Below are 17,123 nucleotides of genomic sequence, written 5' to 3' on the forward strand. Positions count from 1 at the left end.
TCTTTATCTCAATGTTACAGTGAGGCAACTGGAGCTTAGAGATGTTGAATAATTTGACCAATCATTTCGTCTTCAATCATTTACCTTAAGGTAAGATGAATTCCATTTGCCCTTCCTGCTACAGGCAGAAAACTGTGAACATTCTTCTAGTCAATAATGTTAAATGAGCATTCTCAAGCAGAAGCATCTTATGTATTGTGTGTAAAACACACACATGTTTAGAGCTAGGTAAATTTGTGTTTTAATTCTGGGATTTAACCTATAATTTTTCCCAAGGTCAGATATATCTAGTAATTATAGGAACTGATTTCCAAATGAGGTGAATCTGATACCTAGGGCCAGATGTATTCCATTATACCATAATTCAGCCTTTAGAGGAATCTCGCCAATGGAATAATTTCTTGTTTAAATCAGATGTGCCGTACTTCGACATAAACACACACACACACACACACACACACACAGTTACTTTCTCAGTCTCATAAGAACTGAAGGAACCTTGCAAGGTTTTGAAAAATATGTTCTTCACCCTAAATAAAACTACACATTCCAAAAACAATCTTGGAGTCACTTTATAAAACAAATTTCCAGAGAATTCTTTTGGTTTCCTTCAGTTCTTCCATCAGTTAGAGTAAGAAATAAGTCAAAAGTAGAGGCCAAACATACACAATATTTCTCTTGGGTAGCAGAATGTCAAGGAAAAGAAGCATGGTATCTGAAGTCCATTGGCTGGTGATACTTGGAGAAAACCAAGAAGGTTTCATGGAGCCCACATAGAATTACCAGGTGGCCAGTCAATCAGGAAGGCAAAGTCTATATACTAGAGGTAAGGAGGCAGTAGGCATGAGGCTAGTGTGATGTCTGGTGGTGAGTATTCAACCACCGGGTAGAGCCCTGCCATAGACTCTCAGTCCCTTTGAAGTTTAGAAAGAGAAAAGCCATTCAGGAAACATATATACCAAATATAGCAACCTAGTTAAATAACTGGATACAGAGAATGCAGTGAGAAAGGATCAAGTATTAGAAATCCTAGCAATTGAAAACAAAAGAAAACAAAACCAAAAAAAAAAAAAAACACCCTGATTTCTTGACCTGACTCTGAATGGATTCAGGACAGATCACTTAGGCTCGCTGAAGTCTCTGTTTTCTCATATATATTATGAGATGAAGGTAAATTATCCCAAAAGCTATTTCTAGCACAAATAGTCAATGGCTTGGTCAGGGAAATGAGGAGAAGAACAGTTATTAAAATTGAAGGTAGAGTGAAGGAAAAATCAATATCAAAGTAGCCTCAGTGCTTAGCCATCAAGTTGAAGTTTAAAAGGCCAATCCTATTTCTTCCATGAAGACTGAGCACATGGTAAAGCTGTGCCCCCAACCACAAATAATACATTGTGAATATCCTCTCTGTTGAAGTCTCGCCCCCACCCAAAAGTTTAACTCAATTGTACTTGTAATGATATGGGATTATGTAAGAGGAAATAATAGCTGGTGTCTATACAGAAAGACTGTTTGAAACTGTATGAAGTCACAGAAAGGAAGCCGAGGAGGAAGAGGAAGAAAGAAAGCAGAAGAGACTGGTCCTTTCGCACAAAAACAGATTATGCTATGGGTAGAGTAATATTGTAGACAAGACTAGGAACCTCACAAAATTTTAGCTTTCAAGACAATTTTGACCGGAGCTACAGGGTACAGACTAGGTCCCATACTAACACATACACATCTGTGCCCACAGAGAATGGACAACCTACTCTGCCTTGGATTCAGGGAGTAGAAGTTAAAGGAGAAATAGCCGGAAAAAACAGTGACCTCAAGTGGTTTGGGGCTTGAGGAGGAAGAGGCCAATGTTGGGGGGGGTTATGGTTAGCGGAAGAAAATGATCAACGCTTTGAATTTAGTAAATTCTATCTCTCAGAACAAGCAGCAGGGTTACATTTTGCACACAAAGGAAATGTAACCAAAAAGGTAAAATAAGGTAACAAAAGTATGTCACCAGTTAATTTTGAGTAAGCAGAAGTTATGCATCTGGAACTAATCTAATTCGCATTCATGCACCCACACGAGCACATATTAATTAGTCTAAGTCTATCCCTACCATTAATAAAACAGAGTCCTTTAGATGCTGAAAATCTGTCCTATGATACCTTCAGCAGTCAGAGGGAAGAAGGCTGAAAGTAACATGAAAGGGAAAAAAGCCCTGTAGCATCGGACTCTACTTGTATTGAGGGTCAGGAAACCCACGTTGTGATCTGACAGACACCATTATCTGTGTGACATGTAGGAAATTGCCTCAACTTTAAAATAAGAAACTTGAACTAATGTGATTTTTTCATATAAGCACATATGATTTCCCCAAGCAGGGTCTTCAGAGGGTCAGTCCTCTCTGGTACATGAGCAAATGACGGCCAAAAGGCCAAGTCCCGTCTAGTGGAAAACTCTCCTGGATGGCAGTTTTTCATGTGTCCACTTGAGTTATAAAAACATAGACATCCCCATGCCATTTTTCTCCACCCACAAACTACAAAGAAACTAACGGTTTTAGTTTAAAAGGAATGTTAAAGGCCACTAAGTGCCATTAACAACGCAAAAGAATGTTAAAACAGCTTCATTTTTGAATCGGTAAAGAACCTAATGTGATTTCTCAAGAGGATTCAACCTCTGTGGTGTGCTTTTCCATTTTATAATGAGTAATAAGAAGAGGGCTTGGGAAAAAGATAGTATTTCCAAAGCCCAAGAGTGAAGGCCAGTTTATCACCTAGCTAGTCTCCTGCAATTTTAATTGCATATTTAGGTCATTGGCTGTAACGGCCGATGAGCTGTTACCATGAAACATCCTACAATCATTAAAGAAAATGTTAGAAGGAGAGGGAAGTTGTAAATGGAAATGTGAAGAGATTCTTAACTATGCTGTCTTAAATGCTACTGTTGAAATACAAACTGAACTTTGAGCATGATTTAACAGAACTATGAAAAGAAAGACCTCTGAGCCCCCCAGGCTTACTTTCCATTGTACTGAAAGCTATCAGGGTTGTGTTTATGCCAGACTAATTTAGTCAAGAGTAAAAGTATTCATTTAGACACACAGCCCTCACTGCATCTGTCCTCATCTGAAAAGAAGAAAAAGCTATGTAAAAAAGGAAGGAATGCTCTTTGTTATAGAAATGTTTAAAATGCTCAAAAATCACCAGTTAGTATGCTAGCACTGTGATAAATTCACATTAGAAACATAATTATGCAGAGAATTACCTGATGATATATTACTTTTACCATTTATATTTTCCAGTTGGGTCACATGCTTGTTTATACAGAACACTTAAAATTTTTAAATGCCTTTAAAGTTGCTATCCAGGGGCGCCTGGGTGGCGCAGTTGGTTAAGCGTCCGACTTCAACCAGGTCACGATCTCACGGTCCGTGAGTTCGAGCCCCGCGTGGGGCTCTGGGCTGATGGCTCAGAGCCTGGAGCCTGTTTCCGATTCTGTGTCTCCCTCTCTCTCTGCCCCTCGCCCGTTCATGCTCTGTCTCTCTCTGTCCCAAAAATAAATAAACGTTGAAAAAAAAAATTAAAAATAAAGTTGCTATCCAAAGGTTAGTTCCCTCCAAACTTTTATGTTCTACGAAAGATTTCGGATCGCCAATGTTACACCCACTGAAACTATTTTAGAAGGTAACTGATGTGAAGAAGGTAATATGAATACACAAGTTTGTATGTGTAGTGTAGGTAAAGAATCCACTTATATACAATCGATCGGATGTATACTTTATGGGACTGAAATTAGTATTGCTCATTAAAGACAGAGCAAGGTAATTCATTAAATATATATTAATAGGAGCAAAATGGAAGCAAGTCTGCATTTTTCTCTTGAAAATTACTTTAAATAATACACTACCTTTATTGATGTCAGCATTGAATTTCAACTTTATACTGATATATTACTAGATTTAAGTGCAATAGTAGAAATATGAGTAAAGTAATACAGAAAAGGTGGGAGACAGGAAAGAACAAGAAGGTGGGATAAAAATTCAAGAACTTTGTAAAACACGTAATGTAATTCTCCAACAGAAAATAAAAATCATACTGTAGTTTATTTATAAAACTCCTTCCCATTATTAAAATTCACTCTACGATTAACTTAGAATTATGATTTGTAGCAAATGTTAGCTAATAATTTCCATCATTCTCTTTTAAAAAAAGGGGGGGGGGCGCCTGGGTGGCGCAGTCGGTTAAGCGTCCGACTTCAGCCAGGTCACGATCTCGCGGTCCGTGAGTTCGAGCCCCGCGTCGGGCTCTGGGCTGATGGCTCGGAGCCTGGAGCCTGTTTCCGATTCTGTGTCTCCCTCTCTCTCTGCCCCTCCCCCGTTCATGCTCTGTGTCTCTCTGTCCCAAAAATAAATAAATGTTAAAAAAAAAAAAAAAGAAAGAAAAAGGGGGGGGATGGGGCGCCTGGGTGGCGCAGTCGGTTAAGCGTCCGACTTCAGCCAGGTCACGATCTCGCGGTCCGTGAGTTCGAGCCCCGCGTCGGGCTCTGGGCTGATGGCTCGGAGCCTGGAGCCTGTTTCCGATTCTGTGTCTCCCTCTCTCTCTGCCCCTCCCCCATTCATGCTCTGTCTCTCTCTGTCCCAAAAATAAATAAACATTGAAAAAAAAAAAATTTTTTTTAAAAAGGGGGGGGGGGTAACCGGCCATCTATCTTATATATGGAAAAATTCCAAGTTCACTTGGTTGGCTAAAGAAGTGTATTCTTGACATTTGCCTGGTGCCTTTGTCTACGTGAAGGCAAACAAGCATTTTGGCAAGTCAGACATTAATGCGTGTGAGTGTGGGCAACAATTCTTTCACAGGACAGCTGGATGAGTCCTATAAAGACTTTTCAGCCAAATGTTGATTCTAAAGCCTTCTGGTGTGAAGCACACGGAGAGGCCTGCAGCACAACCAGCTTGAAGCAGCCCCTGATACAGGAAGCGAAAACTACCAACAAGGAGTTCTCAGCAGTACACCCATACTTTGTGAACTTACCACATGGAAAAGAGAGGTAAAAAGCGTAAAATTTGAACAGTAGCATTATAAGCAGTTGTTTTGTTTTGTTTTATTTTGTTTTGTTTTGTGGTTTGCTTTGCTTTGCTTCGTTTTGTTTTGGTTTTGATTTGTTTTGTTTTGTTTTAAGTAAGTTCAGGGCGCCTGGGTGGCTCAGCCGGTTGAGCCTCAGACTTCACCTCGGGTCATGATCTCAAGGTTCATGAGTTCGAGCCCCACATTGGGCTCTGTGCTGACAGCTCAGAGCCTGGAGCCTACTCTGGATTCTGTGTGTCCCTCTCTCTCTGCCCTCCCCCCGCTTGCACTCTCTCTCTCTCTCTCTCTCTCTCTATCTCTGTCTCTCAAAAAGAAATAACTGTTTAAAAAAAAAAAGTAAGCTCTATGCCCAATGTGGGACTTGAACTCATGACTTCGTGATCAAAAAGTCGTATGTTCTACCCCTTAGCCAGCCAGGTGCCATTGAACTGTAGCATTATGAACCATGAACAAAGTTGAAGAATTTTCTTTGCATCTCTACACTCTTGGTTTTTCAAAACCTGATTTCTACACTCAGACTGGGAGGCCAAATACACGCACACACATACATACCTACACACCACATATTTGGCACAGTAATAAATACAGTTGTGCACATTTACCTCATGAACAAGGGTTCTTAACAGAAGGCACTTTGCCCTCAGGTGACATGGGGTAATGTCTGGAGTCATTTTTGATTTTCACAACTTGGGTGGCGCTATTCGCATCTCATAAATAGATACCAAGGATGCTGCTAAACATCCTACAACACGCAGGTCAGCCACTTACAAAGAAAAGAATCATCCAGCCCAAAATGTCAACAGTGCCCAGGTTGAGAAACTGCAGTAAATATATTCAGATGTGTGTCACTACGTACATTTTTGTCTTGATAAATGTTAACTATCACTTAAGAGATAACTTCAAGATGAAAGTAAAAATTTAAAACCACAGCATTTTTAAAGCAGCGTTGAGTCAATTTCCATGTTGAGTCAGTTTCTAGTTTTATAGTATTCAAATAAGAAGAGATGATAAATCACTCCTTCCATCTTAACTTTACATAGACCTGTTTTCTTTTTAAAAAATAGATTTTTTTTAGAGGAGTATCAGTTTCACTGAAAAACTGAGCAGAAAGTACGAGATGCCATGTACCCCCTGCCCCCCAACACACAACTTCCCCCATTATCAACATCCTCCACCAGAGTACTATATTTGTTATAATCAATGAGCCTACACCCACACATCGTTATCACCTAAAGTCCATGGTTTACCTTAGAGTTCCCCTTGAGGCTGTGCATTCATTCTATGGATTCTGGCAAATGTGTAATGCCATGTATCCACCATTAAAGTATCACACATATTAGTTAACCAGCCCTAAAAATCCCCTCTGCTCTGTTGACACAGAATTATTTCCTTTTGAGTCCGCAGACCTGTGTTTTCAAGTTTTAAATACACCACAACCTAAGCAGTATAATTCCACAATGAATTAATATATTAATCAGAGGAATCTGGAAGTTGGAATAGTTTTGCCAAAACAACTATAATTTCGACTCCACAAATGATAAACAAATTAATAAATATTAAACATGGATCCTACAAATTTTCCAAGTTACATTTCTGTGTCAAAATAAACATCTTACACTAACATTCACAGTAAATGTGAGAGACGGTATTTCCATCAAATACAGCATCTGAAAAGGCTTAACCTCCTATTAAAAGAACCAATATGCTTTTAATGTGTTTCACCTTTTGAGACCAATGTGTAATAAAACCCTCAAATTAAGTAGATTGCATTTTAGCTTAGATAAACTAATAGCACAATTAGAGCACCACATAATTCACCATTACTGCTCCAAGGGAAATCACTTAAGTATTTAAGCTCTTTAGAAGGACTTCTCTGATAAAGTAATGACTATCTACAAAACTCTCCTGAAGATTAGTAGTATTGGTGTCCATGGTAGGTGAAAAGAAGGAGAGGGGGGCACTTAACACTCTAAGATGCACTTTTAGTGGCCAAAAGTACACAGATATTTTTTTCTTGAGGACATTTGTGGAGAGAGAGAGATGCACATATGTAAGTAATGTGAATTATACCAATACTTGATTTGGGGAAAGAAATTTATAATTATGTTTCCAGAATTTCTTTCCAGTTAGGCTTAAAAATTTTTAGGAAAGGTTGAGTATGAAATAAAAGTATATATGTTTATGTATCTGCAAAGTTCACAGAGTTCATAGATGATAGATTAAAATGCAACTATTTTAAAGCGTACTTTTCTTATGTAGTGGGCTAACTATATAAGTAAGTATATAAGTATATAAGAAAAAATTAATTTGCTTATTATACTTTTCAATTACTCCTACAGTGGCAATTTTGCAATGATAAGTTGAAGGTTTTTTTTTTTTCCCCTTCATTTTTTGGTAACACCGCAAGACTCAGGAAAACTCTACACAAATTATTAGTTTTTGGGGGTGCTTTGCTGGTTTAGTGGGTGGTAACTCTTGATCCCAGAGTCGTGAGTTCAAGCCCCACGTTGAGCATGGAGCCTACTTAGCAAAATACATTAGTATTTCAGATCATATTGTCCATGCTTAATGCAGATATATTTCTTTGGAAAGAGCTAATAAACATGACTATGCACTACACAGAAGAATCTAGTGCTTGGGAACCACCCACAATGTGGACTCAAAATGCACTACATGTGAAAATAAACTGGAGGTGCCTGGGGGCTCAGTTGGTTAAGCATATGACTTCGGCTTGGGTCTTGAGCTTGGGGTTTGGGTGTCCCGTGTGGGGCTCCATGCTGACAGCTCAGAGACTGAAGCCCGCTTAGGATTCTGTGTCTTCCCCTCTCTCTGCCCCTCCCCTGTTTGTGCTCTCTTTCTTAAAAATAAATGAACATTAAATCATTTGAAAAAATAAAGAAAAGAAACTGATTTTCCCAACTTTCCAGCTAAGGAGATGCCTAGACATTGAACACAAGAGAACCATACAGTGCATTAATTTTTAATAGGAAATAGAATTTTGTCGTCAAGATCCTTTATTTCCTTCTGGACACCATGACTCCTTTCACCACAGAGAGCTGCCAGAAAATCATTACTGAATTTCTGCGTGAGGTTTAAAAACACTTAATTTTTTTTAAATGCTTATTTATTATTTTCGAGAGAAAGGCAGAATGTGAGCGGGGAAGGCGCAGAGAATCTGCGCACACACAGCATCTGAAACAGGTTGGAGGCTCTGAGCTGTCAGCACAGAGCCCCACACGGGGCTTGAAGCCAGAACTAGGAGCTCATGACCTGAGGGAAGTCGGACACCCAACCGACTGAGCCACCCAGGCGCCCCTTAAAAGCAATTTAAATGCCTAAGCACAGAGAAGTATTTTTGTTTTCCACTAGAAGAGTATACGATTCATGTAAACTTGTTTAAAGAGATTTTTGTACTGGCAAGAAGAAGCTATTCTAATCTTGATGAACAGGTAAATTGCAATCTCAGCCCAAATGTACCACAAATCTCGAAAGAACAAACTCCAGGAGGCTACAGGGGCACGTTTGTTCTTTACGTTACACGTTAAAATTAGCTCAGGGAGCTAATTTGTTTGTTTGCCTCGTGTTTAACAGAACACAGGCTAAGAAAGGTGAAGACAGAAATAAAAAAAAATGTGACAGTCTTTGAAAATAATGGCTATATCCTCAACTGAAAAAAAAAAAATGTCTATTTTATGTAAAGTGCCAGACCCTCCCCTCAAAAAAAAAAAAAAAAAAAATTGGGAGGTAGATTAAAAAGGTGAATGAATGTCCAGGAAAAGGATAGGTAGAAATAAGATAGGATATACAGCTTTGCTGGCATTTACGAACTGCTCCCTAGCTATGCTCAAGTTCTCAAAAATGTATTCACTTATCAAGAAACATTAATTGGCACTATGTAATGCCAGTAGCTGCCACTGCTGAGGCTATAGCCTTGAATGAGACAGACACTATCTCTTCTCTCTTGGATGGATAAATAGGGGTGGGTGGATTCACAGATGTGTAAGTAAGCAAGTATCGGGAAGCAGTAAGTACTAGGGAAAAAAAACCGGTAATTACGGTAATTACTGCAGGTACACTATTCAGAGTGTTTCATGCTGCTAGGGTTCTCTCAAGTCTTCCTCCATGTAACCTTCAGGGCGGCCCGCTATATCATCGATCTCATTGCGTCCCATTCCTGTGTTGTCTCCTATGGACCATAAACTAATACCTGGGGTATTCTGGATCCTCCATAAACTGCTTTCCCTCCAACCATGTCTTCCAACCATATCTTCCATACAAAGTGTACCATGTCCCATCATGCGTTCATTCACTCACTCACTCATTCACCTCTTCGAAAAGGTATTGATGGGGACGCCTACCTGTGCTGCAGACACAATGTTGAATATAAATATCCACGGTCCCTTCCATTACAAAAATGTACAATCTGTTAGAGAACACTCACCTTAATCAAACCCCAGAAAGAAACGACCAATTGCAAATGTGAAAAGTGCTTCAAAAGTGAAAAACGATATCACCAGAAGGAAGAAAAAGGGATATGACCCTGGAAGAAATGACAATTGGGCGCCTGTTTGCATGTATAGTATTTTAAAATATGTTTTAATGTTGCTTTTTAAGTTTATTTACTTATTCTGAAAGAAAGAGAGAGCACCTGCGAGTGGGGGAGGGACAGCGAGAGAGGAGAGGGAGAATTCCAAGCCAACTCCACGCTGCCATTGCAAAGAGCCCGATGTGGGGCTCAAACCCATGAAGCATGACATCATGACCTGAGCTGAGATCAAGAGTCGGACACTTAACCAACTGAGCCACCCAGGCGCCCTTATATGTTTTAATTATGTGTTTCTTTGTATTCAACGTTCAATAACTTTTGGCACCCAAGGGCAGATAATTTCTGGTTTCCCTCGCTAGTATATACAGCTGTATATAAAATATTACAAGTGATAAATAAATCATTTCCAATAGATTTCTATTATCCCTAACATATTATGGATACCTGAGATTATTGCTAAAAGCAGAGGCAAAAAAGAAAAGAAAAAAGAAAAAGAAAAACCAGTGTTGTGTTTTGTTTTCTTTGTTTTTGAGAGGTTTTTTGTTTTTTTTTTGTTTTTTTGTTTTGTTTTGTTTTGTTTTTAACTATTGCCATGTTTATTTTCCACACGAAGCTCTCCCTTGATTCTCACAGCAACTCATGTGCCCAGTGGTCTTTATGTTCTCCTTCCAATACTCTGTGAAATTCTTTCTCAGACTCTGCATTCCTAAAGGATATATATCTACCTGCTGACACCTCTTCTAAGGTTAGGAAAATTTTCTGTCTGGCAAAAGCAAACTCTGGAGAATATTAAACTCACTTCACCCTTTTTTCTGTGGGCAGTAACATCTTTGTATGCATATTATTCATCCCTAGATATTAACTAACATCCACTGGAAATTATAAGGAGACAAGGAGAATTCGGTTTCAGATTAGGAGTTAGATAATCCTGACCTGGCTTAGTATGACATTTGTTTATATTCTTATATTCCTGGGTATATGTATCATTTTACATTTTTGCATAGTCAGAGGGGTAATGCCAAACCCACGTTTAGAGGTCAAATGATCAAGCTATCCCCTATTTCCATCTATTTGTGTTTAATGCTTACGGCTGAGAATGTTACAAAGAGATCATAAAATCACATCATGTCAGAAAACTTTCTTAGAATGTCTGGAGGGTAATGTTTTGGATAGATTAAACTAAAACATCATATCGGGGAAGTTGCTGGCCTGCAAAACATAATGTTCTTTTTAACTGGAAAGATAGAGCACAGAACTGCAAGAACAAGAATGGCAGATACATTTAATTTTTTAAGGTATAAACAATTTAGGTCCTTGAACTCATTATATCATGATGAAATTTGAGAAACCATTTTTCCCTATAAAAACGTCTGGAAATATCTTACTGGGAAGCAAATTGTGAAGTCTTAAGGTAAAATATATAGCTTCTTTCACTGTCTTCTTTGTGCCTGTCTTAATCGAAGATTGTTATCTTGAAAAGAACCAAATTATAGCAGAAAATTAATGTTTCTATCTTCAATTTAATTCTGTTTCTTTTCAGGAGTACATTAGAGCTATTCTGAAGTATTCTTGGCAGGTGCAGTATTTCAATGTGTACATTTCCAGATCAGTTGCATTAATTTAAATTCTATCCTCATGTTTTCAGTATTTTTTATTTGTCTTTTTAAAATGTTTTAGCAAAGAAATTAGAATTCCCCCAAACGGGTCCTTATGCATAGCAGTGCTTTCCTGCATATGAGAAAGCAAACTCTTGATTTTGCAGAAAAAAAAGGGGGGCCAAAGAAATTATATGAGAGCAACTGTATGTCCTTTTACAGCTAGAAGTTGGCTTTACACATTCCACGACTCATAAATAAACAGAAGAGTTCTGTGAACTATATGCAGATGGCTGGGTCTACACTGGGAGCCTTTTGTGATGACTTTGGTTTGCTTCCCTGTTTTGCCATCTCTTAAAATATCTGCAAAAAATTTTTTTTTGTTTTTTGCTTTGCTCCCCCCGAAATAGGACAAGCAGAATCCTGTAACTTGAGAATGTGTCCTCTGCCTCCTTGGGGCTTTATCAACCTTGGAGAAATTCGGGTTTTTTTCTCCTCATTTTCTGTTCACATAAAAATATCTGCCCCCACAACTGAAGCTAAAAAAAGGCTTTATGTTTTAAATATTTAGTGTTTTATTTTTAAAAGAAAACACAATAATGGAAATACAAGGAGAGAGGTGAATCTGCAAGGTGGTAGAAAGAAGTCATAAGCCTACGCGGGGAAAAAAATCCCACAAACCACATAAAGGAAGAGATGAGATCAGCCACTTAAGCAAGCGAGTTTAAGGTTACCACACTGGCACCGAGCAAAAGTGTTCCTGCCAAGCCCAAATGAGGAAAGGAGTGGGAGGAATAAGGGCATCTGACAGAGCAAGGCAGGGAGACAAGACACCAAAGTCAAGTGGAAATGCTAAGACAGCAGTTTTTGTGTGTGTGTTTTTTTCACCTGATTATGGCACAGAAATTTTAGCACACTGGTAAGAACATTGGATATAAAAAAAGAACTGAAATAATATGCATACCAGTATTTATAATCATTTCAATGTTGCAAACCCTTTTATTCAACTACCTCTGCTACTCCACATACACAGACAAAACCAGACACACACACACACACACACACACACACACATACACACATACACCCTCTCGTGACCATTTACCACTATATCAACAATCATTTGCTTAGCTAATCATAAAGCATCTTTCTCTACAGCAAAAGCCTAAGGGATTTGGCAATGTAAAAAGTATTGATGTTTCTCCGATGTATATTCAAAAATCCATATTACAATTCGTTATTCCTCATGCATGAGTCAGCAAAGATATACTGTATCGTTAAAAAGGCATGAAGGTTTCCAGTCAAGCCTTTTAAGATTTTGCAAATAACATTTCAAGAGGGTTGAGAATGTGGACCAAGATAGCAGATGGCTTTTAGTATACTACTGCTCCAGGGTCCTTTCATTTTATTACTTTTCCTTTGTGATGGTGCTCTTTTCTGGTTTGTTTTGATGACTTTGTGGCCTAATGGACTGAAATTAGACAGCGGAGCTGAAAACCCTTAAGTCCTAATGACAGAGAGTGACTTATTGGGTGACCTTGAAGAAGTGTTACATTTCTCTTATCGCCATTTCTATGGCAAAAAATAAAAGTTACCCTGACCCGTACCCTTAAAGATGGTCTGAGGAGACTAGTAATTATCACTCAATTTGCATAATATTAAATAATAATATTATCTGCCATTTATCAGGTATTCCCATGAGTCAGACACTATGTCAGGTACTTAGCCTATTTTGTGGGTCTGTAAAAATTATTTTCATTTATTTATTTTTTAATGTGTACTTATTTTTGAGAGGGAGAGAGGGAGCATGAGTGGGGGAAGGGCAGAGAGAGAGGGAGACAGAATCGGAAGCAGGCTCCAGGCTGTGAACTGTCAGCACAGAGCCCCATGCGGGGCTCAAACCCACAATCCACGTGACCATGACGTGAGCTGAGGTCAGATGCTTAACCAGCTGAGCCACCCAGGGACTTTTTTTGTGGCTTTTATTCCTCACAATAGCCATACAAACGATGAACAGTTAACTTCATTTTACGGATGAAGAAATGAGGCTCAGGAAGTTTGAGGACTTGAACTTGAGTTGGCCTGACCACAAGTCTCCCTCTTTTTCCTCCCGGCGACCTGATCTCTGCTAATGAATAGTAATAATTAAGATCAAGATGTTTATTAATTCATTTGTTATATTATATATAGTAACTATATATACCACATAACATACAGCAAGTACTGCATGTAAAGTGATTATATCATCTTATTATAATATATATATATATATATGTGCACTAGCATTCCATCGTTTTTTCCCTTTTTTCAATCTATGTCTCTTACTGTTTTACTTGAAAACAAATACCAAGAAGAAGGATGCTTTGCTCCTACAGTCTGTAAATAAATTACTATTAGATTTCTAAAGGTATGATATGGTAACTGATTTGCAAGAAGAGTTGGCCCCTGATTTGAGAGTGAACTTCTGGATGCCAGAGCTTTATTTGGTGGTCCTTCGTTGAATTATTTTCCCTGTAACTCACTGTTCTGCAACAGAAGATAAGATCCACCATGCTTTACAGTTTCAGGGAGCATATAAAGTGAAGGAATCTGAATCTTCACTAAAGATAAAAAAGAATGAAGGAAGGGGGAGAGGGTGGCACTTCTTGGGTTGCCCTACAAAAGCCAGGAACTGATTTGTTAAATAAATGCTTCTTTTTCCAAACGAGTCTTCTAATGGATCATTTCCATGTAGCTAAATGCATTTTTTAATTTAAAACTACAAAGAAAAAATACCGTTCAAATGTGTTTGAACAACAGTGATAAGGACAAGGCAAAGAGTTTGACTAGAATGAAAGTGAAAGTAGCAAGAACCTGTCTCCTTTCTGTACATCTCCCAAGAATTAATTCCAGAAAAGGAAGGATCTAGTTCTTGCGTCTCTTCAAACTCCTAATTCACATGCCTATGGTTTCTTCAAAAAAAAAAAAAAGAAAGAAAGAAAGAAAAACGTTTTTCTTTTTCTTTTTCCTTTTGCCTTCCATTCACCTACCAAGAGCTTCAAAGCACATTAGAACATTAATTTATAATAGTTATGCTTATGTAGTGGGATCCCCTAAGATTTTAAGGACTAACTTGCCAATGGAAAATAGGCCATATGGAGCGCCCAGGCATTCAGAACACAAGTGAAGTCGATGATCTCCCCTAGCCCCCAGCCCCAGCATGACAAAGAGGATACTTGGCTACAATATTTTGGAACCTACGATGCTCTTGTGGATTGTGGATGCCAAATTGGAACAGAATTGGTCTCATATAAGACAGTAATAGATTTAAACACTACAATGCTTTACATATTTCTAATCAATTATTTGTATTAAAGTATGCGCTTTGTTTAGTGCCTTACATTACAGTTCCATTTACAGAGACATTGACAATAGAGCGAGACTTCACTTGTAGAAATTAGAGAAAATAAGTTGTCTGCTGGCAAGTATATTAGATTCAACTTATAAAACAGTACTTTTTCAGAGAACTCATGCAAGTTTGCCAGAATGTGAAGGAGAAACTGCATAAAACTTTTGAGTTTATCAATCTGAAAAACTGACATACATTGGTAAAGTGAACTCCACCCACCCTCAAAGACTCTACAGAATACATTCTTTTATACCCTCCATTTTCCATCTTGTTTCTGATTTCCTTTCTTGTGTAAGACCAAGCTCTTTTGTGTCACAGTTTGCCATATTTCTTTCTTTTTTTTTTTTTTTTTTTTTAATGTCTTAACACTTTCCTAGATAAAATGGTGGGCAATTATCTCTGGAATGCTGTAGAAAAGAATTCCTTAAGCCTCTGGCTAGTTGCAGAAGGGCTTACATTAATCACTCTCTCTGCATGCTTGTCTCCTCGTAGTAGTGTCCAATGTCAAGTCAGACAGTCCATGCAGGGCCCTTGATAGAACGTTAAAAGGGCATTACCACACACTGCAGGTAGCCAGTAAGAACAAAGCCCTTGGCCCTGAGTAATTTCAATAATTTCTGCACAGGTCTAATCCACTGCTTTGGGGACTATTTGTTCCTGAAATCTTTGTTCCACTACTTGCCATACAATTGCTGATTCAACATTAAAAAAAAAAGGTGCAGTTCTTATATTCCAGATGATTCTACACTTGATGTGTCTGTCACTGGGTACTTTCTTTTTGAAAATACTGACAACCAAAGGCTAGCTTCTCCTTGTTAAATGTTTTGTGTCTCAAAGAGGAGCCTAGAATGCCCTACTGTGGTAGTCAGTGTGGTTTAAAGTGAGTCAGCTCTATGAACCCTAAGGCACTCAACTCAGCTAACGCAGTTAAACCGTGAGTAATTTTGACAGGCATTCAAGGCCACAATAATGTAAATGGGTGTATTCTTTATGGGATTATATTGCTGGTGTTTGAAATCTGCATATATTGTAATAACCATCTTGAAATGATCTGAATCAGCTAGAGACAGACATTCCTCACTCCCCCCCCCCATTATCATAACCTCCAGTCCACACATTTTTATCATAATATTATTTTATTCCTGGATCTACTGATCACATTTTCAAAACTATTACTCTTCACAATAAAACTTTCAGGAGAGAAATTCAACTTTTTATAAATCCCTGTAAAGGTTGCTATGAAAAACTTCACCCATACATGCAATCTCCTGGGCAGCATTGGTTCTTCCATATAAAATAACAGGAGTTTTCAATCCAGTGATAATACAGTCACCTACACTTTCTACTTCTTTCATACTGCTTGATTTTAAACTGTGCTTTTTCTTGCCATAAATACATATGTGTGTGTGTGTATATATATATATATATATACACACACATATATGTAATATACAAATATATATATATGTGTGTGTGTATATACACATACATATATATGTGTGTGTGTATATATATATATATATATATATTATATATATATATATTCCAGATATATACTTTCCTTTTTTCAGATGTTCACTTCCTCCTGTGAATCTTTTTACCACTTAATACTTCTGCTCTTGCGTGCATGCATTTTGTCTGTTATCACTAGTAAACTGTGCTCTCTGTCAAAGCATAGACCACATCTTATTCATCTCTGCTTTACCTGCAGTACCTTATAAAAAAAAAAAAAAAAAAGATAGCCAATAAAGTGATAAAATGAATCAAATAAGTTGGCTTCATGTTCTGGCTTCTCTATTAACTATATGAGTCAACCAAATATGGGTTACATAAAATAGTAAATGAAGGATTAAAATAAATTGCACTGCTAACATCTTCAATCTTTCTGTTTTGGTCCAATAGCTATCTGAGTCAACTAAATATAGAGTATATAAAGCAGCAAAGTATGCAGTAAAATAATGTGGCTATGCGTAATGTGAAATAAGGTGATTTTTTTTTTCATATTTTGTGATTTTATTGCCCGTGTCTTGTTTGGAACTATACCTAGTACAAGAAAAACACCTTAGTTTAATACCTACCTCCTCTTCCCTTTAAAAAAAAATTCAAGATGCCTTCATATGCTTCATATTCTGAAGGTGATATCCTGACATCACCTTGTGAAGTAGGTAGAACAGATATCATGAGCCCCACTTTACAGAGGGTGAAACAGAGATACAGAATAGCTGTGCACTGCCCAAGTTTACATGTGTTCTCATTTGGTAGAATAAACCCTAAAATGTCCAAGTCCTGGTCTATGAGTCTTACTACATCCTTTCTTCCAGCCCTAGTGTAGACTCTGCGATGAGACCTCTCTAGAATGGAATTTCTCAGCCCATGGGAGTCCATGTTCCCTGAGGATGAATTTTTATTGTTATTACTAATAAAATTATTACTAAATTTCCCTCATGCAGCCTAGCGCGTGGCACATAACAGACCCCAGAAGATGAATATTAAATACACTGGAAGCCTAACAAGCAACCAACTCT

General features: G+C 38.0%; 1 protein-coding gene and 1 pseudogene across 9 annotated transcripts in view; one reads left to right on the forward strand and one right to left on the reverse strand.

Annotated features, from left to right (window-relative positions):
* PCDH7 (protocadherin 7) overlaps positions 1 to 17,123 on the reverse strand; it is a 424,848-nt gene that overhangs the window by 297,073 nt on the left and 110,652 nt on the right. The gene's annotated exons all lie outside the window — the stretch shown is intronic.
* Positions 1 to 17,123, forward strand: part of LOC112859094 (uncharacterized) — a 46,212-nt pseudogene that overhangs the window by 1,041 nt on the left and 28,048 nt on the right.

Source organism: Puma concolor, chromosome B1 (genome assembly GCF_028749965.1).
Source record: "Puma concolor isolate L17-30 chromosome B1, mPumCon1.1.hap2, whole genome shotgun sequence".
NCBI lineage: Eukaryota > Metazoa > Chordata > Mammalia > Carnivora > Felidae > Puma > Puma concolor.